This window comes from Vicugna pacos, chromosome 9 (genome assembly GCF_048564905.1).
Source record: "Vicugna pacos chromosome 9, VicPac4, whole genome shotgun sequence".
Lineage (NCBI taxonomy): Eukaryota > Metazoa > Chordata > Mammalia > Artiodactyla > Camelidae > Vicugna > Vicugna pacos.
The window spans coordinates 73,352,068-73,377,260 of NC_132995.1; the positions used below are offsets into that span (position 1 = coordinate 73,352,068).

At 39.8% G+C, this 25,193-nt stretch overlaps 1 long non-coding RNA gene across 3 annotated transcripts in view; it reads right to left on the reverse strand.

Moving 5' to 3' along the window:
• Positions 1-25,193, reverse strand: part of LOC140698294 (uncharacterized) — a 189,836-nt gene that overhangs the window by 132,068 nt on the left and 32,575 nt on the right. The window contains exon 1 of one of the 3 annotated variants that reach the window (XR_012076000.1): positions 17,774-17,981. The exons of the other annotated variants lie outside the window; for them this stretch is intronic. This is a non-coding gene — a long non-coding RNA (uncharacterized lncRNA). Of the gene's footprint in view, positions 1-17,773; positions 17,982-25,193 lie in introns of those variants that run through there. 3 annotated transcript variants of the gene reach the window in all.

Sequence of the window (25,193 nt, forward strand, 5' to 3'; positions counted from 1 at the left end):
TTTCTATTTAGAGAAGACCTTTCAATATTTCTTTAAGGAGATATAGTGTTGCTATTTTCTTTTAGCTTTTGCTTGTCTGAGAAATTCTTTATCTCTCCTTCTATTCTAAATGACAATCTTGCCAGGTAGAGCATCCCAGGTTGCAGGTTTTTCCCTTTCAGGAATTTGAGTATATCTTGTACTCCCTTCTGTTCTGAAAAGTTTCTGTAGAGAAATCAGCTGTTAGCCTTATGGGGATTCCCTTGTAAATGAATCTTTTTTTTTCTTTTGCTGCCTTTAGAATCCTCTTTAACTTTTGCCATTTTAACTATAAGTCTGAGAGTAGATCTGTTTGAGTTCATCTTGTTTGGGACTCTGTGCTTCCTGTACCTGAATATCTGTTTCCTCCTTTAGATTTGGGAATTTTTCAGCCATAATTTCTTCAAATACATTTTCACTCCCCTTTTCTCTTTCTTCTCCTTCTGGGATTCCTAGTATGCATAGATTGGCATGCTTTAATATTATCCATAGATCTCATATGTTGCTTTCATTTTTTTTCATTTGTCTGTCTGCTGTTCTGATTGGGTGATATCCATTATTCTATCTATTTGTTCTGCACTATTTAGTTTGCTCTTTACTGCCTTTAGCTCAGTTTTCATCTCAGCAATTGAGCAGTCTAATTTTGACTGGCTCATGTTTATAGTTTCTAGTTCCTTGTTACAATAATCTGTATTTCTATCAATAGTCTTTCTTAATTCCTCCAGCAGTTTTATTACTTCCTTTTTGAACTCAAGGTCTGGTAGACTGGAGAAGTCTGTTTCATTGTTTGTTCCTCCAAGGAATTTCTCTTGTTCTTTTAACTGGGAGTAGTTACTCTGCCTTTTTATTTTACTTATATTTCTCTGACTCTATGAATTTAAGAGAAACAGTTACCTACTGTGGCCTTGAAGTGCTGTTTTTTTGTGGGTACATCCTTGTAGCCTTGTGTAGCCTGCATGAGCCCAGTATTTTTAGTGTGAGGCCTCTTTGTGGTATGAATGCCTGCCATGGCTTTCCTCGGGGTATGTTGGCCATTATCCCACTGATGAGGGTGATTAGTGTTGTGACCAGCACCTGCACTAGATATTGGGCAGAGCCTCCTTTTCATTCTGTGGTTGTCACAAGCCTGTTGGGAGCAGAGTCTGCTCCGCAGTTGTTGAAGTAGAAACCCCTAGATCCAATTCAAAGCTGTGGCATCAGGTAGGCAGGACTGGAGCACTTCTTTGGGAAAGATGATGCTGCATGCTCTTCCCCAGCAGCTGTCCACTGGGACATGCGACTCTGTGAAGTCACCTGCCATCCAGTGTGTGCATCCACAAAGTTTGCTGCTGCTGGCACTTGGACCTACCTCTGCTATGAAAGCACTGTAAATCACCTTGGGCATTCCTCACACATGTGTGTGCCCTCACAAAGCTACTGGTGTGAAAATCTGCCAAGGCTGCACCCCGACACCCACTATGGGAGCAACAGTAATAGGCTCAGATTTCAGCGCCACCTCTGCGGGTGCACCCACAAAGTACAGAAAACCTGAAGCAGCTGGAGCTGCACCCCTGCTACTGTGAGCATGCTGATAATGAAGCTGCTATGGTGAACCCACACCCCTCCCTTCCCATGTTGACAATGGGGCTGCACAGTGGACCCATGTTCGGTCCTGCACACACCCTCAGTTGCAGCCTAGGCCACACTCCAGGCCCTTCAGACTATCTCCACACAGCCAAATCAAGCCCTTCCCCGGGTCTGTCCACTGAAGCCCCAGTTTCAGCACTCAGTCACTGTGCACACCAGCAGGTGCACATCGCAGGCTGGGAAGTGCAGCTGCTTGGTGGGTTCAGCTGTGCTGGTCTCTCTCTTCCCTGCAGGGCTGCAAGCCAGCTTTCACACTCTCCTCTCAGGCCTCTGAAGCTCTCTATCTGTCCTGCTGGACCTCTCAACTGGTGAAGGAGGTTCCCAGAGTGAGGGAACCCTTCCTTTTTCACAGCTCCCTCCCAGGGGCTCAGTGCCAATCCCGATTCCTCTCCTCCCTTTTCCCTTCACCCTAATTACATGGGGATCTTTCTTGCAGCTTTGGTTGTATGAGATCTTCTGCAAGCTTTCAGTAGATACCCTGTGAGAACTGTTCCACATGTGTAAGTATTTTTTATCTATGTGTGGGAAGAGGTGAGCTCCACATCCCTCTACTCCACCAGCTTGCTCTCCCTCAAGAATTTTAATCAGATTTTAGAAAACAATAAAAAAGTTGGGGAGAGGAAATAAAGAGCTAGACATAAACAGACAAGGATAGAGACAGAGTGGAGACAGAGATAGAGATGTCCAGTTCTAGTCATTGTCAGTGAATGGGAGTCTTATTTCTGGCATTTTCATGTGATCATTGTTTGTACTGATTTATTTCTTTTTCTTTCTCTTTGATTTTCTTTTGATTTCCAAAGGCTGGATCTTAAAGTCACTAAGATTCCTTCTTCGTTTTTCTCAGTGTGTAATTATTACAACTCAAGGACTTGGAATCTATCCAAGATGCCTACCTATTTAGGCGTCCTTGCCCCATTCTACATTGTCCAACACCACACATCTGTTTTCAGACCTAGATGTCCTGATTCAAAGCACAGGTTATTTTTTTTATATAAGTATTTTCTGTTTTGAAAAAAAACCTGAAACTTACAGAAGAATTGCAAATACAAAGAACCTTCTCTTTGAATGATTTTTGATTTTAGAGTAAGTTGCTGACCTGATACTCCATCACCCCAGAAAACTTTAATGTTCCCTGCAAACACATTCTCTCACATAACCACAATCAGGACATTAATATTGATACATCGCTACTATCTAATCCTCAGAACCACCTTCAAATTCCACCAGTTGTCCTTTAGATCAGAAAGATGCAGTTCAGAATCATACATGACATTCAGTTTTCACATCTCACCTATCTCCTTCAGTCTGGAAAAGCTACTCAGTCTTTCCTTGACACTCATGACATCAACATTTGTGATAATTCCAGGACAGTTATTTAGTAAATGTCCTCAATATGGATTTTTCTGTTGTTCTCATGAAACAGGTTATGTACCTTTCACAGGAATACTGCAGAAGAGATGCTGTGTTCTTCTCATTGCATCCTATTAGGTGGCACACAGTTTTGATTTGTCTCATTAATGATATTTAATTTGATCACTTGATTAAGTTGGTATCTGCTAGGCTTCTCCACTGAAGTCATTCTTTTTCCCTTTGTAATTAATAAATTACTAATATACTGATATTTAGAAGCAGTCAAAGGAAGAAAAGAAAGAAAAGAGATTAATCAAAAGTAATAAGTAGGTGAATCAGAAGAAAATAGTGCTATGAAATCCAAGGCAAGAGAAATTTTGAAAACAAGAATACAATCAATCATATGGAATGTTACAAAATAAAAGCTTAAGGGCTAGCCATCGGATTTTACAACTATAAGGTCAGCAGTGACAATGGCCAGCCAGTTTCAATAGAGTAGATGTGGTAGTTTGAAAATAGTAGTTTGGGGAGTGAGAGGGAGCAGATCAAGAGGCCACGGGGTGGGGTAATCTTAGTCTTTAACCCAAGTCCGGAGGGAAGATGAGGATGGATGGAGTTAGGACAAAGAAACTACGGGAGTTTATACCTGATGGCTTCTATTTTCTCCATGAAGATGTGTCAGCTGTAGAAAATGGGGCAGGGATGAGATAGAGTTTTGGAAAAAATAATCAAGGTAACAACAGCCACCATGATGGATAAGAGGGAGCTTCCTAGGAAACTAGGCTGCACATCTGTTCTAAAAAGAGCTTTTCTTTTAGGTCTTTTGCCCTAGGTCTCCTCTAAGCTAAACTCTAAGCAGAGTTTCCCAATTAGAATTTTACTGCCGATGGCTGAATTCTCAGCATTCTATATCTTGGGCCTCAGATGGAAAGATGGAGGAAAGTAATGAATTACAACCACAGTCACTGGGAAAATGGTGAGGAATGAATCTTGTAAGAGGTGATTTTCTTTAAATAGGCCCTCTGACATTAAACCAACGTCTAGTTTTAGGAAGTACCATGTTAGTCACATCTCCCCTAATCACGTATGTTTTAGGGCCTTACTGACCTCCCTGGTTATCCTGGCCCCCTTGTCACTGTCCAGACTCACCTCAGGCCAGAGCTGGCCTCAGACCAACCGACAGCTGGACCAGGAGTCTGCACTCTCCTCAAGGCTCCCATGCGCTGCGATCTCCGGGTTCCACATGCTCAGCTGCTTATCCCATCTCATTGTTCTGTGCAAGAAGGAGTAGCTGCCAGGCAGACGCCGTGTGCCTGGAGTTCCTATAGTACATCCTGTATTCAACTTTAAATACCACTTTTTGATTGAATCATAATCTGATGTCCACACATAATGAACGGCTCTACTGCTGGTGGCCAGAGGAAATCTTCACAGACTTTAAATTCACTAGCATTTCTTCCTTCTACCCCTACTTCCATATATACTTAACATACATACCCATATATGCACATACATGTGTGCATGTGTGTGCACATGTGTATGTATGTTGTGTCATTTCTTCCAGACCTACTGATGGATTTGTGCTGTTTCTGTCATACTGAACAACCTGATTACCAACACTGTGTACTTGTAAATAGTTAACTAACCAGGAAACAGAGTGGTATTAACTAGTGTAATTGATGACCAAAGCATTATATAGCTTAAACTAGCTACTCTCATGCTCTGAACACTTGAGATCTTGGCCGCAGTATCTGAGCACATGAGTCACACACATCCAGCCTATTAAGGCCAAATTTCTTTGTGGCCTGTAAGTGGTGTCTGAAAATTCTTATTAAATCTTGTCCTTACAGAAACATCTCTGTATCCAGTGTCATGATGGGAACTTCTTGGAGCATATTTGCATACGCTGGACACCTATGGCCAACTGTAGATTCTGGGGCATGGCTACCACTCTCGACAATACTGTACACTGTGTGAGCCACAGATCCTTCAGTTGTGGCAGAAGCTAAAAATGTCTACAGGACAACAACAGGCCAGAAAATGAGCTTTGGAACAGAGTAATTTACACATGTATCACCAGAGCAGGCCACAAACATAATCTCTGGGAACCTTCAGGTCTCCAGCCTTTAATGAGACAAGCAGCAAGTCAAGTTTTATGTGAGAAACATTCAGTTTTAAAATGCTGATAGGAGATGCTGCTCTGAATGGTGAGCACCCCTCAGAGAGACTACATGCAGAGGCACCACTGTTTGCCAGATAGCAGAGCTTGGGTCTGCAAGTTTTCTCTTAGCTGTGGAGCACTCTGGGAGTTAAAGTCCATCGGCCATAGAACTTGCTCCTGTCACAGCCGACTACAACTGCCACTAATTAGTTACAGCCTGTAGCTTCCAGATACAAGTATGCAAACACACAATCAGCCCAGTTTCCCCAACTGGTCCTAAAAAATGCAATGTTCTGACCTTCCATGGTGATAAGAGGAGGCAATTGCGTGTGCACACACACCCCACTTCCTTTGAAAGAGGAAGACACATTCTTCCATATCAGTAAAAGCTACTGAAGATTTATTTTACTCCTGTTTTATGACAATCATACCCTAAGAAAATAATAGCTGAAGCAGAAATTCCAAAAGAATAGAGAAAAGCCACTATTCTCATAAACACCAGTACATTCTATGCTTTGGTAATCTCATATCATATGGAGGAGTCATTTGGACAAATTTCAAGAAACAGTGACTATATATATTCTTAACCACACTCATCTCCTTCAAGACCACACCCCTGTGCTTCTCACATACCCCATCTCACCTTTTTACACTTACTACCCACCAGAGCTGACATATTGGCATGGTTCTCCAGGTCCTGCATTTTGGAAGGATTCACAGCCACAGCAGAACGAGATAGAGACGAAGAACTAGTGTCTGGTAGCTAAGATCTCAGATGCAAAAATAACCCCTCAACGTCCTTCAACCTTAAGAAGTCCTATTCCTGTCCCTTCTGGCACCTACCAAATGCTTCCTTTGATTCTCTTACACCCCTTGATCAAGAATGATCCTTGTGTTCATTTTAACCAAATTTTACCCACTAAAAATATATGAGAGTAATGAGAATAAATTTTGCTTTGTCCCAGGCTCCACGCCTTCTAAACATGTACATGATTCTCTTCCTTGTGCCACTGCAACCTCCCCTTTGTAAGGCTGACAGCTGGGTTCTCTAAAATGTGCCTGTACAACACTGTAAACTCCCACACTCATCTACCTTAAGTCTAAAATCTGAAAAATCAAAGGAAACAGACGCCAAAAAAGGGCCAGTTTTATTTAACACATAAATTAATAAATGATCTTTCCTTATCAAATGTATTTTAATTATTTAATTATATGTCTGGTTTTAGATTATTTTGAAAGCACAGTTCCTGTTGTGTAGACATGTACTAAGTGTTGGGTCAAAGAACACATGAAGTGAGTGAACAGCTGGCTACATTAGCTACAGTATATCTGTCAGGGTTGACAGCTCCCACTGCTGGACAGCGCACTTCTCTTTGCACTTCATATCTTAAGCCTCTTTCCTCATCTTTTTGTTTGTAAGTCCTCACCTTCTCTCCAATAAATTCAACAACTGAAATTGAAATTTTCAAAACCCTTCAAATATCCTTTCTTGTCTATCTCTTGACTAACATGTTTTAGTCACTCTTGACTTTCTTTAACTCCCTATACACATCTTTGTACATACTGCCTTCTATACCTGAAACACAATTTCTCCATTTCTTCTACCCAACCACTATTTACCTTTCAAGTCTCAGCTTAAAAGTCCTTTCTATAGAGACTCAGTAATCTACTGCCATAAGCAGTAGATTAGTACTTAGTACTTATCATAACTGTACTTAAAATATTACAACTGCAGTTACTATTGGTTTCTCCCATTAGACTGTAAGCTCTCTGAGGAACTTCCAATGACATGATCACCTGAGATTATAGGGACAATCCCTACCACCTATGACTACAGAATTGCCAGATTAAATTTTAAATATTTAAATATATACTCAGAAATCCATGAGCATAAGACAAAAAAATGAGACGTTAAAGAGAAAAAAATCAAAGCATTAAACAGTTAACCCCTTTATGCAGAAGTAAAATTATGACAACAAAAGCACAAAGCCTGGGAGAGGAAAGAAATGGAAGTATACTGTTATAAAATTCTTATGTTATACATGAATTACTATAATATCACTTAATCTAGACTATGATAAGTTAAAGATATATACTATAAATCCTAAATCAAACATTTAAAAAAATCAGGAGTTGCAACTTTAAGCATGTTTTTTATGCCAATAAACTTGACAGCTTAGATAAAATGGAGGACATATTTCTTGAGAGACAAAAACTGCCAACGTTCATTCAAGAAAAAATAAATAAATAAATTGAAAAGCTTTATGTCTGTTAAAGAAATTGAATTTGTCATTAAAAACTTTCCCACAATGAAAACTCCAGGCCCAGCGGCTTCATTGATAAAGTATACCAAGCATTTAAGGAGGAAATAATAAAATTCTATATATACTTATCCAGAAAATTGAAAAGGAGGAAATATTTCCTGTCTCATTTTATCAGCATTATCCTGATTTAAAAAACAAAACAAACAAACAAACAAAAAGATATTATGAAAGGAAAAAACCCACTCATAAATACAGATGAAATTCTTAACAAAATTTTATAAAATCAAATCTAACAATTATGACAAATGGGCTTTATCCCAGGTGTGCAAGATTGGTTTAACATAGGAAAACCAATCAATGTAATTCACCATATCAACAGACTAAGGAAGAAAAACCACATGCTCATCTAAATAGCATTTGACAAAATTCAACTGCCATTTTTAAAACTCCCAATAAATTAGGAAGAAAACAGATTTCTTCAATCTGATAATGAGCATCTATGAAAAAAGTAATGCTAATGTCATACTTAATAGTGAAAGACAAAATACTTTCCTCCTAAGATCAGGAGCAAAGCAAAGATGTCCTTTCTCGTCATTCCTATTCAAGACAGTACTGAAGGTTATAACAAATTCAGTAAGGCAAGGGAGAAAAAAAGACATTGAGATTGGAGAGAGAAAAAGTAAAATTGTGTATATTCTCAGAGAACATGACTGTCTATACAGAAAATCCAAAGTACTATTAAAAATACCATTAATATTAATACTTGAGCTTTTATAAGATTGTAGGATATAAGATCAAATTTAAACATCAACTTATTTCTGTATACTAATGATAAACTCAGAAATCAGTATTCTTAATGTAATACAATTTTTAATAACATCTGAAAAATGAAATAGGAATAAATTTGACAAAAGACATGTAAAATCTGTACACTGAAAACACTAGAACATATCTTAGAGAAATTAAAAAATATCTAAATAAATATATCATATTCATGGGTCATGTAATTGAACACTGTCAAGGTGTCGATTTTCCCAACTGATCTACAGATTCAGTAAAAATGCAATAAACTCCAGCACATTTTTAGAAAAAATTGACAAGCTGATTCTAAAATTCATATGGAAGGGCAAAGACATATAGTAACTAAAACAACTTAAAAATAAAAACAAAATTGAAGAACTTATATTAATAGATTTCAAAATTTATTGTAAAACTACAGTAATCAAGACACTCTCATCCTGGCATCAAGATAGACAAATAGATCAACAGGACAGAAAAGTCCAGGAATAAACCCACATGCATACGATCACTTGATTTGTTAAAATTTTCATTTCAAAATTACTATGGCTTCACAGGAAGTTGAAAAAATGTACAGGGAGAGCCTGTGAATCCTTCACTCAGCCTCCCCCAATGGTAACAACCTGCATGTCATAGTGCAGTATCACAACCTGGAAAATGACATTAGTACAATCTATAAGACTTGCTTAGATAGCCCTAGTTTTACAATTTGTGTGAATGTATATAGATCTACACAATTTAATCACATGTATACCTTCATGTAATGACACCATAATCAAGTGACAGAGCTGTTCCATTACCATGAGGCTCCCTCTTACTACCTCTTTAGAGTCACACCTAGTTTCTTCACCTCCCACTTTCTAAACTCTGGGAACCATTAATGCCTTCTTCAACTCTGTAATTTTTATTTCAACAATTATATATAATTTTAATCATATAGTGTGTAATATTTTGAGATTATTTTTTTCAATGAGCATAAAATTTCCTTAAGATCCATCCAGTTGTTCCATATAGGATCAATTTATTTTTGACAAAGGTACAAAAGCAATTTATTAGAAAAAAATGAGACTCTTTTTTAACAAATGATGTTGGAATCAACTGAATACCTTTATGCCAAAAAAAGTTCAAGCCATACCTTACATAATATGAAAAAATTAATTCAAAATGGATCATAGATTTCAATGTAAAACCAAAACCATAAAACTTCCAGAAGACAACATAGGCAAAAATATTTGTGACCTTGAGTTAGGCAAAGATTTCCTTGATATGACATTAAAAGAATGACCCATAAGAGAATATATACTGATAAACTGAATTCATCAAAATTAAGAACATCTGCTTTTCAAAATATAAAATGAAAATATTTGCAAAGCATATATGTATTAAAGCACTTATGTATCCATAAAAAAATAAGAAAACAAACAACCCAATTTTTTAAATAGATAAAAGATTTGCACAGACATCTCAACAAAAACACAGCAATAGTTAATAAGCACATAAAAATGCTATTATCATTAGTCTTTATGGAAATGCACATTAAAACAGAAGAGACCACTACGTACCTATTAGAATGCCCAAAATTAAACTGACTGACCATATCAACTGTTGGTGAAAATCTGGAATAACTGGAACTCTCATTCACTTCCGGTGGGTAAAAAATGTATTTCTACCACTTTGGAAAGCAGTTACACAGTTTCTTAAAGTATTAAATATACCTACTATATGACTCAGAGATTCCACTCATAGGTATTTACCCAAGAAACGCAGTCATATTTCTACACAATGACTAGTACATAATGTTCACAGGAGTTTTATTTGTAACACCCAGAAACTGGAAACAAAAGAGAAGTTCATCAACAAATAAATGGATAAATAAATTGTAATATATAGGTATGTATTAGTTAGAGCTCTCCAGAGACACAGAACCAACAAAACACAAAAGGAGGTACATTATGAAGAAATGCTTCACGTAACTGTGGACACTGAGAAGTCCCACAGCCTACAAGCTGAACACCCAGGGAAGCCAGTGGTGTAATTCAATCCAAGCCCAAGGCCTAAGAACCAAAGGAGCTGACGATGTAAATCCCAGTCTGAGAGGAGAGGAGATGAGATGTCCCAGCTCAAGCAATGAGGAAAAAAAAAAAAAGTGAATACTTTCTGAATACTTTCTTCTTCCACGCTTTTCTTCTATTTAGGCCCTCAAAAGATTAGATGACAGCATCCACATTGGGAAAGGCAAACTACTTTCCTGAGTCCAACAATTCAAATGCTAATCTCATCTGGAACACCCTCACAGACACACTTAGAAAGTGTTCCATCAGATCTCTGAGCACTCCCTGATCCAGTCAAGTTAACACATAAAATTAGCTATCACACCATACAGTGGAATACTTCTCAGTAGTAAAAGTAATAAGCTACTAATACACACAAGAGCATGGATGGATCTCAAAATTATTTTGCTGACTGAAAGAAGCCAGACAAAAACAGTGTGTACTGTATAAATCTACTTACATAGAACTGCAGAAAACGCAAAGTGTTCTATAGTGACAGAGAGCAGAGAAGTGGGGCTGATGCGGGCAGGGGAGTGGGAGAGACGAACACGTTCAGTTCTAGGGACATAGTGTGACTATAGTCAGCAAAACTGCATTGAAAGTCGCTAAAATTCTTCAAGTCCTCACCAGAAAAAAAAACTGTAACTACATGAGTAGTGGATGTGTTAACTAACTTTATCATGGTAATCATTTCACAATATATATGTATATCAAAGCATCACATTGTGTACTTTAAACTTGCACAGCATTATATGTTGATATTTCAACAAAGCTGGGGGAAAAAGGTATAGAGAGAAAATGTCAATTTAGAAGATTTACATCGAGCTAAATTATCACTAAAAATGAAGATCAAATAAAATGTTTCAGACCAAATTAAGAAAAAGTTTTTGGTGAAAAAACTACTAAAAGATGTTCTTTAATAAAAAGGAAATTAAACTCAAAGGAAATGAGTATGTTGCAAGAAACAACAGTGAGTAAAGAAATTAGCAAATGTGTCAGTAATTCTAAATAAGCACTGACAGATATAGAGTAAAAATTCAAAACAATGACTAATACTGAACAGTTAAAAATGCTAAAAATTAAAATATGAGGTAACAATAACAGGGAGGGCAAAGGCCATTAATTAGTATACTATTCTAAATTCCATATGCTGTTCAGGAGGATCATAAGATGCTGATTAACTTTGGACTTTGTTAAGTGTTCATATTAAAATTTAAAGACAACTACCAAAAGAAGAAGCAGGCAGAAGCAAAGTCTGTTTTGCACAGAAACAACATAGAGAAAGTGTTTGCTAAGAAGGTTAAATAAATACTTATTTTCTGCATTTCACATAGCATACCTCTATGTTCTGAATGTAAAATTTTATATCTTACTGAGCTTCATAACTACAAGGATTTTCCCCAGAAACAGAACCACTAGAATATGCAACTGGATTTCATAGTCTTGGAACTGAATCCACTAGAGGCAACGAGTCAGTGTCTAAGTGCACAATTAGGAGCCTGACCTCCTGAGTATAAACCACAGCTCTGACAATGATCAGCTGAATGATCCTGAGCCAGTAAGTTAGTCTCCGATTGTCTCAGTTGCTTTACCTATAATACTACTGTACTTTCAGTGTTGCAATCAATTATTGATGTATTTCATAGATGAAGTGCTTAATAAGGTATCTGGCACATAGTAAGCGTTCAATAAACAGTAGTTTCTATTATTTCTGCATCTCTCTGTCTTTCTCAGAACATGTTGCTAACTAGTGAAAACAAGGCCTGATCAGCTGATAAGAGTTGTGTTAGCCTGCGCAAGACTGATCACCTACATTCTAGCCTCTGGGAAAAGAATCCAGCTGCTGCCATTTTGTGGATGCTAGCTATGGCCTACTGTCTAAGACAATCAATCGTGGTCAACCCCAAGTTTGGACCCCACACACAATACACCAAGGGAAAGGCTGGCTTCAGAGAAGCAGATGTGGTGAATCCTTCCCCTAGACTGTCCTTATACACAGATTCAACACAGATGTTTGAAGAAAGCACGGAAAGATCTATCAACTTCAACCAGCCAGTCTCTAAGTACCCTCTACAGCTAGATGGCGAACCAGTCACTGAGAGATCAATAAACACAAAGTGGTAGTTGGAAAAATAGAATGGGAAATAGTCAGAAATGCAAGATTCATGTTTGCAACAACCTGGATGATTTAAATAACAGGCTAATCAATCCCTTCTTCTTAACCCTGGATGGCAGAGATTTACTTTTTTAATCAAGAGGTCAAATCTAATGCTCAATATCACTAATTATCAGAGAAATGCAAATAAAACTACAATGAGGTATCTATCACCTCACACCAGTCACAATGGCCATCATTCAAAAATCCACAAATGACAAATGCTGGAGAGGCTGTGGAGAAAAGGGAACCCTCCTTCACTGCTGGTGGGAATGCATTTTGGTGCAGCCACTGTGGAAAACAGCATGGAGATGCTTCAAAAGACTAGGAATAGACTTAGCATATGACCCAGGAATCCCACTCCAGGGCATATATCCAGAAGGAACCCTACTTCAAAATGACACCTGCACCCCAATGTTCATAGCAGCACTATTTACAATAGCCAAGACATGGAAACAGCCTAAATGTCCATCAACAGATGAGTGGATAAAGAAGATGTAGTATATTTGTACAATGGAATACTACTCAGCCATAAAAACCGACAACATAATGCCATTTGCAGCAACATGGATGTTCCTGGAGAATGTCATTCTAAGTGAAGTAAGCCAGAAAGAGAAAGAATACCATATGAGATCGCTCATATGTGGAATCTAAAAAAAAAGGCAAACAAAGCATAAATACAAAACAGAAATAGACTCACAGACATAGAATACAAACTTGTGGTTGCCAAGAAGGCGGGGTGTGGGAAGAGATAGACTGGGATTTTAAAATTATAGAATAGATAAACAAGATTATACTGTATAGCACAGGGAAATATATACAAGATCTTATGGTAGCTCACAGAGAAAAAATGTGACAATGAATATACATGTTCATGTATAACTGAAAAATTGTGCTCTACACTGGAATTTGACACAACATTGTAAAATAATTATAAATCAATAAAAAATGTTAAAAAAATTAACAGAAGTGTAAGACATGTACACTGAAAATTATAAAACATTATTAACAAAATTAAAGGCATAAATGAGTGGGAAAAAAAAAAAGTCTACAAATGATAAACCCTGGAGAGCGTGTGGAGAAAAGGGAGCCCTCCTACATTGTTGGTGGGAATGTAATTTGGTGCAGCCACTATGGAAAACAGTATTGAGATTCCTTAAAAAACTAAAAACAGAGTTATCTTATGATCCAACAATCCCATTCCTGGGCATATATCCAGAGAAAACTATAATTCAGAAAGACATGTGCCCCCCAACGTTCATAGCAGCATTATTTGCAACAGGCAAGACATGGAAGCAACCCAGATGTCGATTTACAGATGACTGTATAAAGACGTTATGGTATTATATATACAATGGAATACTAGTCAGCCATAAAAAAGAATGAAATAATGCCATTTGCAGCAACATGGATAAAGCTAGAGATTATCACACCAAGTGAAGTAAGTCAGACAAATATCATATGATATCATTTATATGTGGTAGCTGAAAAAATAATACAAATAAACTTACAAAATAGAAACAGACTCACAGACATAGAAAACAAACTTACAGTTACCAAAGGAGAAAGGAGTGGGAGGGATAAATTCGGAGTCTGGGATTAGCAGATACAAACTACTATGTATAAAATAGATAAACAATGAGGTCCTACTGTATAGCACAGGGAACTATATTCAATATCTTGTAATAGCTGATAATGAAAAAGCATATATATATACCTGGATCGCTCTGCTATACACCAGAAACTAACACAATATTGTAAATCAAATATACTTCAGTAAAAAAAAAAAAGAAGAGATCAAATGTATATAGCAGATTGGAGTCTTTCTAATGCAGATTAAAGAAACATCAGAGATCATTCCACAGATGTGGGTTTTATTCCTCTGCTTTCTACCTCCATCTTTCATTCATTCAATAAATATGCGTCAGACACTACACTAAGTTACTCATACACACAGGGAAACTCTGGGATACTGTTTGAATCTTTGTGTGCTTCCATATAAGAGACCAAAAGCAATATGCATATTACAGCAAGAAAAACTTAGTCTGAAAATAGTGACTTCAGAGAAGGGTTTAGCATAAGGCATGTCTAAGGGGGTTTCATTAGTGAGGTAGCAGAAGGTGTCAAGGAGCGGCGGTCTCAGGCTGAGGCAGCTCGGGGCTGTGGACCCAAAGGCAGAGTTCCAGCAAGGCTCTGCTGAAGAACTGCCTGGGAGCTTGCCTCTCTTCCCATTCGAACCTGAGTGCAAAGAAACCTAGTGGCTATTTCTTCAACTTAAGCAAACCTTTGACCTGAAGGCAAGGGGGGCTCTTTTTTTAAATCTTCACACCCAAACAAAAAGCTGTCTGTCAACTTTCAGGGTAACAAATACCAGAACCAAATATGCTTTAAAAAAAAAAATCAACCAATTCAGATCCTGAGAAAGATCTCACCTTGATTCCTTTGAGGACTCAATTATTTATTCAAGTCCCCAACCCACTCTATGCCCCTTATTAATTATCAAAAATTACTTATGCACTGGTTATTTAGATAGTCTACTATGTTCTTATGGAAACAAGCAACCACATTTTTTTAAATTTTGCCAAAATCTGCTATTCCCTTTCCCTCAGAAGAAGAGAGAGTGAGTTCTTGTGGTTTCTTAGATGGATGACAGATTTTAATTTAATTAATCCAGAGCCCTGTGTATAGAAATGACTAAAGCAAACATGTCTATTAACAAAAAGCAGTGATTACTGGTTGGCACTGGGCCAGTAACTCTACATAAGTAGAGAACGGATGCCTGCAACTGTCTCTGTGCCATATGGGTTCTGCTGGAGCAATGAATTCGATCCAACGCGAGGTTACGAGACGTCAGATCTAACTGGGGTTTAATTGATACTGGTAAGAGGCTCTAAATAAAGAAACAGTGTGTGCAGCATCAGAAGCAAGCAAGAAGGCAGGTTCTATCCTCCCAGTTTGTTGGCAGCTAAGTTACAGCCAGACATTCAAATCAGTTTTCAAACTCAACTTTTTCAAATACAATTTTTGGGGGAGGGAAGTTGGGTTAATGGATTCTTCAGCAGCTAACTGAACTGGAATCCTCCAGCATTAATCAGTCTGTGGTTACTTCTTTCTTCACCGCAAAATTACTGAGTACATAAACCATGTAGAAAACTCAAATTCAACATGCCCAACATGAACCCATTATCTTCTCCAAACTCTCTCCTGCATCTGCATCCTGTTCAGGTAACAGTCCCTCTGATTACCAAAGCAAAGATCTTAAAGTCATCTTGACTCCAACTGTCTCACCACCTCCCAGTAAGCCCCTGAGTTCCATAAATTCAACTTCTAAATGTCTCTCACCTGAGTCTGCTTCTCTCCCATCGCCAGCTGCTAAGCCCTCCTCATCTCTCACTTCATGTAGAACAGCCTCCGAGCTGGAGTGCCTGCCTCCTTCCTCCCAACTGCTGGACCCTTTGCTGCTAACACTCCCCTGATAGTCTGTTTCTGTGTCTCCTAAGACAGAACTCAGACTTGGCTCCAGCCACCACAGGTTTCTTAATCCTTCTCCAGGCACGTGCATGCATCTCTATCCACACCGTTCCCTCTGCTTAAAACACTCTCACTCTCCACCCTAAATTTTTACCTGAAAATTAAGAAGGAAAAGCTCAGATGTTACTTCTCTGAGCCTTTCCTCACCCTCAAGCAGAACTCATCTCCTTTCTCTGTGCTCCCACAGCTCTTTGTTCATAACTTCATTATAGCACTGATCTGACACATTAGAGCTGTGTTTATGTCTATCTATCCATCTCAATTATGAGTCCCTGCAATTCCTATCCATCTCAGTTATGGAAAATCATGCCATTTATCTTGACACAGCTGAGTTCCTCACAGTGTTGGGCCTGACTCTCCGGGTAGAGTGAAGAATGCACAGAAGAGCATATTCAAACCACGTGGATAGTCTTACTGAACCCACATTAACAACAACAGCACCCAGCATCTCACCCATAATATGACAGGAGGAGATACTTCTTCTACATCCAGGAGATGGACTCAAGCTCAACCAGGTGTGTCTCTCACCAATTAGCAATGACAACAACTAATGTTTATTGAGCACAACATTTTTGCTAAACACCGTTTCATTTATTTACAATCATTGTTTCATTTATTATTCAGAACAGTCCTATAGGGTAAGGATTTTTCTCTGCCTTTTTTCTCTTGGATTCGGCACTTATTGAATAAGCAATAAATACTGTCAACGAATGAATAATATACTCACTATATTATTACCCTCATTTTACTGATAAAGAAACTGAGATTTAGAGAAGTTAAATAACTTATGCAACTTCACAGACTGAATTACTTTCCTCTAAAATCCATATATTGAAGCCCTAACATCCAATATGACTGAATTTGGAGACAGGGCTTTTAGGAGGTAATTAAGGTTAAATGATTAAGGTCATAAGAGTCCTGTTGGATTGGTGGCCGTATAAGGAGGAAGAGAGAGAAATCTCTCTCCATGCACATGCACAAGGGACGGGTCACGTGAGGACCTAGCAATAAGGCAGCCGTCTGCAAGCCAGGAAGAGTCTTCACCAAAACCCAGCCCTGCTGACACCCTGATCGCAAATTTCAATACTCCAGAATAGTAGGTTGCTTAAGCCACCCAGTCCATGGTATCTTGCTATGAAAGCCCAAACTGACTAATACATTAAATTACTTAGGAAAATTAGGAAATGGAAAAATCAAGATTTTAACCTAGATTAACAGACTCCAGCACCTTTACTCAGCTGCCTTGCAGTACTTAGCAAACTGTGTGTGGTGATCCTTTAATGAGCCCTGACTTCAATCTAATGGTTCACAATCAGTATTTTTTTTTTTTAGGAAATTGAATAGGCAAGTATTAGAGTAGAACAGAATTGAACAGAGACGACCAGAGTGTTTCACATGCAGAAAGGATAATGACTATTTCATAAAGCATTTCTTCCAGGGGAGTGTGCGGGGTACAGGTACCCCAATGTAAGACACAATTCTTACTGTGAGTTATAGTCAAAAACACTTTTAAAAACACTGAGGGTTTTTTCTGTATCGCCTCACAAATAGCTCATTCATCCAATCTCTAGCCAGATCTCTCCTGATATGAGCAAAGATCAGCACCATAGGTGAGCCCCATATTCATACTGTTTATACAATTTCTTAGTCGCAGTTCATCCCAGCATGGCGCGGTTTGTCACTTAAGCCCTGCACATCACTTGCGTGTCTGGCCTTACTCATTTTGCGCCATGGTTTTCCCTTACAACAGAGCATGGAATTGGGACCGCAAGCTTGACTGCTTATCCTTATGCCCTGTTTCCTGTGACCCTCAACTCACTGTGCAGCCACGTGGCACTCATCTCAGGGATTATCCGTTATACGTGCCCACAAAATGTATGGAAAAGAGATTCAATAAATTTATCCAGTCAAGTAGATTACATCCACTGGAGAGTCTTCACGGCAGGCAGCAGTGACCCACCCTGAAAAGCCTAGAGATTACAAGCCGGAAATTCAGTCCAGACTCAGTTACAGGGAAATAGAGCAGGCACTAGCTCTGTTTCTGGAAAACTGGAAGGCTCGCACCATCAATCAACACGACCCTGACTGGCCAATCAGAGCCTCCCTTCCTAGAATCTGAATTGTGAGAGTAATAGTAAAGTAGCTAGCATTCCACTATTACTAAGACAGCCCTTCATTCTGGCAAGACAGTTGGGTGGCTGCTTCTATGCAGAACTACTGGAGCTACGTGCTTCCTGTCTGTTCCAAATCTGGTTCTTTGGTCTCATGAGCAACTTGCATATCTGTCTATACCTCTTCTGCTGAAATTAGCTAGCATCAGTTTCCATTTCTTATAACCAAAAATTCTTAGCAGTTTCAAGTGCTAAGTACAAAAATTAGGTCTGACACAACATTGTAAAATGATTATAAATCAATAAAAAATGTTAAAAAGAAAAAAAGAAAAAAAACCACCAGATTTAAAAAAAAAATTAGGCCTAGAGTTTGGGGGCTGGGAAATAGAGGGTGGAAAGGGTAATAAACCCACAAGAGGCAGAGAACTAAGGCCAACCAACAGACTGCGAACCCAGACTCCAAATGACTTATTTCTAAATCCTTACACACCTCAGCACATGCTTTACACATAGTTTGAACTCAAAATGACCTACTGAATGGCACCACAGGTAACACAACCAGATGAGAATGGCTGGGAGAGGGGGATAAATGGTGGTAAACCTTTATTGTGAGTAGTATCAATTCTGAAGGAAGGAAATTGCTCTCAAAAAAGTTACCACTACCTCTCAGCCTCTCTCGCTCCTTCTCTCTCTCCCCCACTCCACATTCCCCCCACTTTCAACAACAAACAAAAATTTCAAAGCCTCATCTTGGCCCTCTCATTTGTTAGGGCATAAAATGCAGTGTCTGTCATACCACGGAGCAAAGCATCGAAGCAATGTAAAATAAAACCAATGTAAAATAAAGGCTTTTCAAAGAATTCCTCAATTTTGATCTTTTCTGATATTCCCCTGACTCCAGTTAATAAAAATAGCTACAGTTAATAAAACATTCTATCCACTCCTTTTCAATGCTGCCTATTATTCTCGAATGCTCAAAAGCCCCAGGCTCCCAGCCAGGTCAAAAGGTTTCACAAAACATCCACGGATTATTTCGAAGCAGTGAGACTCCCACAGCATGTCTCCCCGGAAGCTGTAAGGCAAGAAAATCCATCCTCTCTTTCTGATCGAAAGTCAGAATTCACTGGAGGAGACATAAAGAAACCACCAGATAAAGGTTTATTCTCATTTTGCAATTTCAACCTGTAATCCGGGTACACTTCTCACCTAAGTAGGAGCCTTCTCTCCCAGGAGAAGAACCCCAACACACCTTCAGTGACAATGTATTTCCAACTTCCTTTTTTAACAACTACAAATTTAGTTTTAAAAAAAATCCTATTCGCCAGTATGCTGGATGGCAGCACTAACCAAGCACTGAGGGGAAAAAATGCTCCCACCTTCGCCCTTTCATCTTTCCTCTTTCAGACTTCAGCAGGCTCCTTGCTAAAGAGGAGCTTCTGTTCACTCCCTTGTCAGACCAAACCTGCATGCACAACCCTTTGGCTTTGCTGGATGCTGTCACATCACTGGGGGCCCTCCAAGCAACACAGTATTCACAGCATGAGCCACCCACTTTTGATTCTTTACCCAAAACCCCATTTCTTCCTGTGTGGATTGTGAATTTAGAGTGAGACCCCTGAACCCCAAACTCCTGTAGCCGCTCATACATATAATTCCACCCCGATTTAGCCCTGAACCACCATTAAACAATTGGTCTAAGGTTCAGCATTACTTTCCCTACTGACGTTGCCAACAGCAAAAAGGCTTTGAAAGTTAAAAAGTAGTAAGTTCCAGGGAAGGTCAACAGGGGCACGTAAACACCTCTACTGTAATATCTGGCATTTTTTAAATAGAATCAAGCTTCTTGGTAAACAGAACCACACTCTCCCAAGAATTCAAAACACTAAGTTATCAGCTTATCTCCTCCCTGTGCTATGATGCTTTCAACAAGTATGTGACAGTTTTATCAGAATCAAGTGTCCAAAATCTACTTGCTTTATGGATTCTTCAAATTATGCTTCATCCTGGGCTGGAGAATCTTAAAAGCTGGAGGAGATGGTGGGGTATTTTTTTGGTTTGTTTCTACTGTATAATCTTAGTTTGTGACAATAAAAAAAAAACATTTTAAGCTGAGTAAATATTGTAAGTACCACTTTCTAAGGCCACAACGCTTCATATTCATTCAAGAGACATTCCTCAAGCACCCACCTGCCAGGCTTAGTACTAGGCACAGTGTAGGAAACAGTGAAGTGGATGATGGGTTTTCAAATTCTTCAATGTGCCACTGGCCATCTCCACCTTGTGAAACAATCTCCTTCATTAGCATAAAGTCTTTTTTGTAGAAATTGCTTTGCTGCCCTATTTCTAGGCAAAATTAGAACTTCTGTTAGAGCCTGCATTTCCACTTAGGCTTCTATCAGACTTAAGCTTTTAAAATTATGACATTTTATTGCAGCAAAATTGAGTCCTCAGGCCAGATCCTTCTATGGCAATTACAATTACAACAAAAAGTTTATTATAACAGAAAATATTCCAATGTCCTGCCGACGGCGTAGAGGGGGTGTGTTCAGTTGACTAGTGTTTTCCCACCGGCCCCGACTGGGAGCCACGTTAGCCAGTGGGTCTCCCCAGCAGACTCTGCTGCTCCTGCCCCTCCTCTGCACTTTTCTACTGTTACTACCATTCTCTGTAAGACCTGCCTATTTTCTTCCTCGGGGCAATCTAAGACATCAGGAAACTGAAAATTAGCTTCTTTTCAACCAAAAATAAAGAGGGGGGAGTGGTTCTCAATTCCCCAAATACAGCCCAGTCTCCTTCACTGAGTAATCAGGGTGCCACTGCTAAGTCATGCCCGAACGCAGTCTGCCCGCCTCATCTTCCCTAATGGAGACTGCTGGTCAGCTGCTCAACTCGGTACCGTCCGAACGGTCCTTATGCTTTCTCATCACGCTTCCTTCACTCGAAACATCCTCCCCACCTGGAGCGCCCTTCCTGCCTGTAGTATCCTGTAATACCTAACTCAAACCCCACCCCCGCAGAGCAGCCTTCCCTTAACTGGTCCAGACTGACGCCATCATGCTCACCTCGTCACAAAACACGGTAACTGTGCAGCCGGAAGACGCCGAGGGTCTGAGTGAGGACAACAATAACAGGAATGCACAAGAGGGAATGGACTCAAAATCCACAAGGGCGGTCACGTGGTCGGGGCTGGATGGCTGAGGGTGGATACCATTGTGGATATAACTGTGGATTCTTCTTGCTAGAAAATCATTTGGGAATGAGGCTGAGGCCCATGGAGAGAACCTCAACCTTTTTCCATGCAATTTCTACTAAGGTACAATATTTAGAATCTGAGACAGAAATGACAACTGGTCTGACCTAATGGGAAAAAAGATTTTGTATTTTCCCAAAAGAAGCAGGAAGTAAAGAAACATCTTCATAGCACAGAGATCTGCTGCTGACTCTAATTACAATAATCTCTCATTCTGAAATTACTTTTTTTTCCCCCTCACTGGTTCTTTTATCACAGACACCCAATTTGAAATCAAAGATAACTGACGTCACCCCTGAATTTTTCATTACTTGAAGTGTGGAAAAAGGAGTTTGTGTCTTTCATGCCCCTTGAGCCATACATGTGCATGTCTCAGTCTGTCTTGCCTGAAATAAATTTGCTACAATCACTGTTTTTACAATATGCTAAAGATATATTACCAAAATAAGATTGCTCCTCCACAGAATAAGTGAGCCGAAGGCATTGTGTTCCATCTTTACAATGAAATGCAGATTTCTCATTGAAAGACTAATCTTCAGTTTCAAAAGATTGAACAAAATGGTGCTTAAGAAGAATTATAGCTGGTTAAATATAAGCGGCTAAAAACATCTAGGACGAGAATATTCTTTAAGTATCAAAGCATTTTCATCTGCTTATGATTTAAACAAATTTTTTCCAGCAGCAGATCTTGTCCTAGTATTTTCTTCTGAGATCAGCAAACAAAAAATCAGTTAAGTATGCTGACCCAGAACCTTCTTTCTCTAAATGATCTTCTTTCTCCGTAACTGTGTCTGTGAGGGATTACTTCATCCTGGAAGATTGGCCCTTCCCCCAGTCTCGACATCTCACATGTTCAACTCTCCTGCTCATCCCTCCCACCATGTACTCAGCTGAAAAAACTGCAATCCTGGTTAAGTTCAGCTTCCTGCCTACTCCATGCCTACACCCAAACCAACACTAAATGCTGGAGAAAAACACTCAACCTATCTGACTAATCCCTTTTTAAAATCATGACCACAAACTTCAACGACATCCTCAACAGTAACCTGGAATTCCAGCAAATGGCCCTGGCCAGTTCATTCCCCTGCCCTCTGAGACAAGTATACTCACATTTTTTGCTCAGAACTCCAGCAGCTCCTACACATTCCTCTCGAGTGATAACATCATTTCTTATTTTATGAATTAAAAAGGAACTTTCTCATCCTACAACCAAATCTGGCATCCAATCTGCTGCTGCGCCCCAACCTGGGCTGTCGTCCTATCACCATAACTGAGCTGTCTTGTCCTTTCTGAAGCCACCCTTGCCCTTTACACAGTGGATCCATCCCCTCTTGCCTGCTCAAGGACTTTGGTGCATCCTGAGTAAGCATTTGGGGCTTACTGCCAGATCAACACATCAGCAAACAAACTGCAATATTCTCCTTCTTAAAAAAGAAAAGCCTTCCCTTGACCCCACATCTTCTTGTTATCTCCCCCTCCATTTCTTGGCTCCTGTTCACAGCAAAACTATTCAAGAGTGTCCATGCTCTCTGTATCCAATTTCTCACTTACCATTCTTTCCTGAACCCCTTCTATTCAGGTTAATATTCCCTCTATGTCATTACAACTGCTCCTTTCAAGGTCTCTGAAGACCTTCTAATTGCCAGATTTAATAGCTTTTTCTTAGTTGTCATCTAGTTTAGGTTTCCAGCATCATTTGATAACTTCTCTCTCCCTCTTTCCTGGAACACTTTTTTTTTCCTTGAACTTGGAACATCCTATGTTTCTGGCTTTCTTCTTACCTCACTGTCTGTTACTTCCCAATCTCATTCACTGGATTCTTCACTCCATCCAAGGCTCAGTCCTCAGACTTCTTCTCAGTCAACACTCGTATCTTATTCTTTCCATTGCTCTCACTACGACCTACGTGTTGATGGCCACAAATTTACATCTCTGTCCTCTGACTTCTCCCATGAACTCCATATATGTATACCCAGCTCCCTAGGTGGCACCTCCACTTGGGTGCCCAAAGAGAATCTCTGCAGATGTGTCTGAAAACCATCAAAGGATCCATGCCATCGATGACCAATAACCATGAGAAGGTGCTTAACTTCACTAGTAAGCAAGCTGTGGCAAACAAAAACAACGTGTTTTTCCCTCATCACATCGTTATCATCTGCGCTGCTATGAAAATTCACGAGCCTGTCTTCGGTGCACGTGCGCACGTACTTCTGTTGGGAACTATGGGGTCAGCGGGCCTGCAGAAGTTCAACCTGAGAAAAAGACAGACATTTCCAAAGTGTTTATGTAGCCTCAGCAGTGTTTGCAATTTCCTGTTTCTAACACCCTTGTCACCACAACCAGTCATTTCACATTTCTTCATTCTGCTGTGTGCGTAGTGCCAGGATGTCATGTTTCTGATTGGCATTTTCTTGATTACTGGTGAGGCTGAACACTTCTCCATTACTGGCCAAGGAAACTAAACTATCATATTTAGGGATGCAAGCCGATAGTTAAACTATAAAGAAAACCAACGAAGGGATTACCATAAAAATCAGCGGCATGGTTACCCTTGAGGGAAACAGAAGGTAACATACTAGAACAGGACATGCAGAGGGCGGGGCCTCCTGGCAATGCTGCCTTCCTGCTCTGTGTAGTAGTCACGCAGCATTCACCTCATGATGAGACATTAGGCTACAGCCTTGTTTTATACACTTCTCAGTTTTATTTTATAGTAAAAATTTCAAATGGAAGGTTAAGTAAATAAATGAAGATTATCTGAGTACCTACTATGTGCTGAGCCTTACGACAAATACTGGGGGTTCAGAGATTAATGAGGAAGGTTGTTCGCCTCAAGGTTACTGTGAATCACACATCTGATTGGCGGCAGCATGAATTGCTCCCAGAGTACCAAAGCCCATGAAAGATGTCGGGGAGGAGGGGGGCGTGTGTGCTGGGAATGTGACTAGGACTGGGTAAGCGAAAAAAAGGACGAGGCATTATGGACATCTTTTGATTTCTGACTAGGGCCCCTCCCAGTCAGCACACACACGGACACTCCAGTGCCCACAGTCACACACACACACACACACACACACACACACACACACACACACACTCTCTCTCTCTCTCTCTCTCTCTCTCTCTCTCTCTCTCTCTCTCTCTCTCACTGTGTTAGTTGGCTCGGGCTGCCATAACTAAGTGCCATAAACTGGGCGGTACTGTCTCACAGTTCTGGAAGCGAAAACTTTGAAATCAAGGTGCAGGCAGGCCTGTTTCCTTCTGAGGACTGTGAGGAAAGGATCTGTGCTAGGCCTCTCTTCTTGGCTGACAAACGGCCATCTTCTCCCTGTATCTCTTCACACAGTCTCCCTTCTATGAGTGTCTCTGTGACAAAATCTCCCCTTTTTATAAGGACACGAGTCATAGTGGATTAGGGCCTATCCTGACGACCTCATTTTAACTCAGCTACCTCTGCAAAGGCCCTGCCTCCAAATTAGGTCATATTCTGAGGTCCTAGGGGTTAGGACTTCAACATGTGAATGTGGGGGGTGGGGGACATAACTCAACCCATGATACATACACATACTCACAAATGCATACACACACGTACTCCTATGTATATCCACAATCACACTTACACACACTCACATTCACACACAGACCCCCATACACATACTCTCACACACACCCATGTATATATACACACAAACACCCACACACTCATCCTCCTACACACTCATATATTCTTGAAGTGCACTTACATACTCGCACACTTGCACATCCAGATTACACTTTCTTACACACACACAGGTCCCACATTGGTAGGGGAGCTGCCCTTCCTCCTACGCGGCCTTCTTAGGCAGGAATGTGACCAAAGCCAAGGAAAGGAGAGTCTT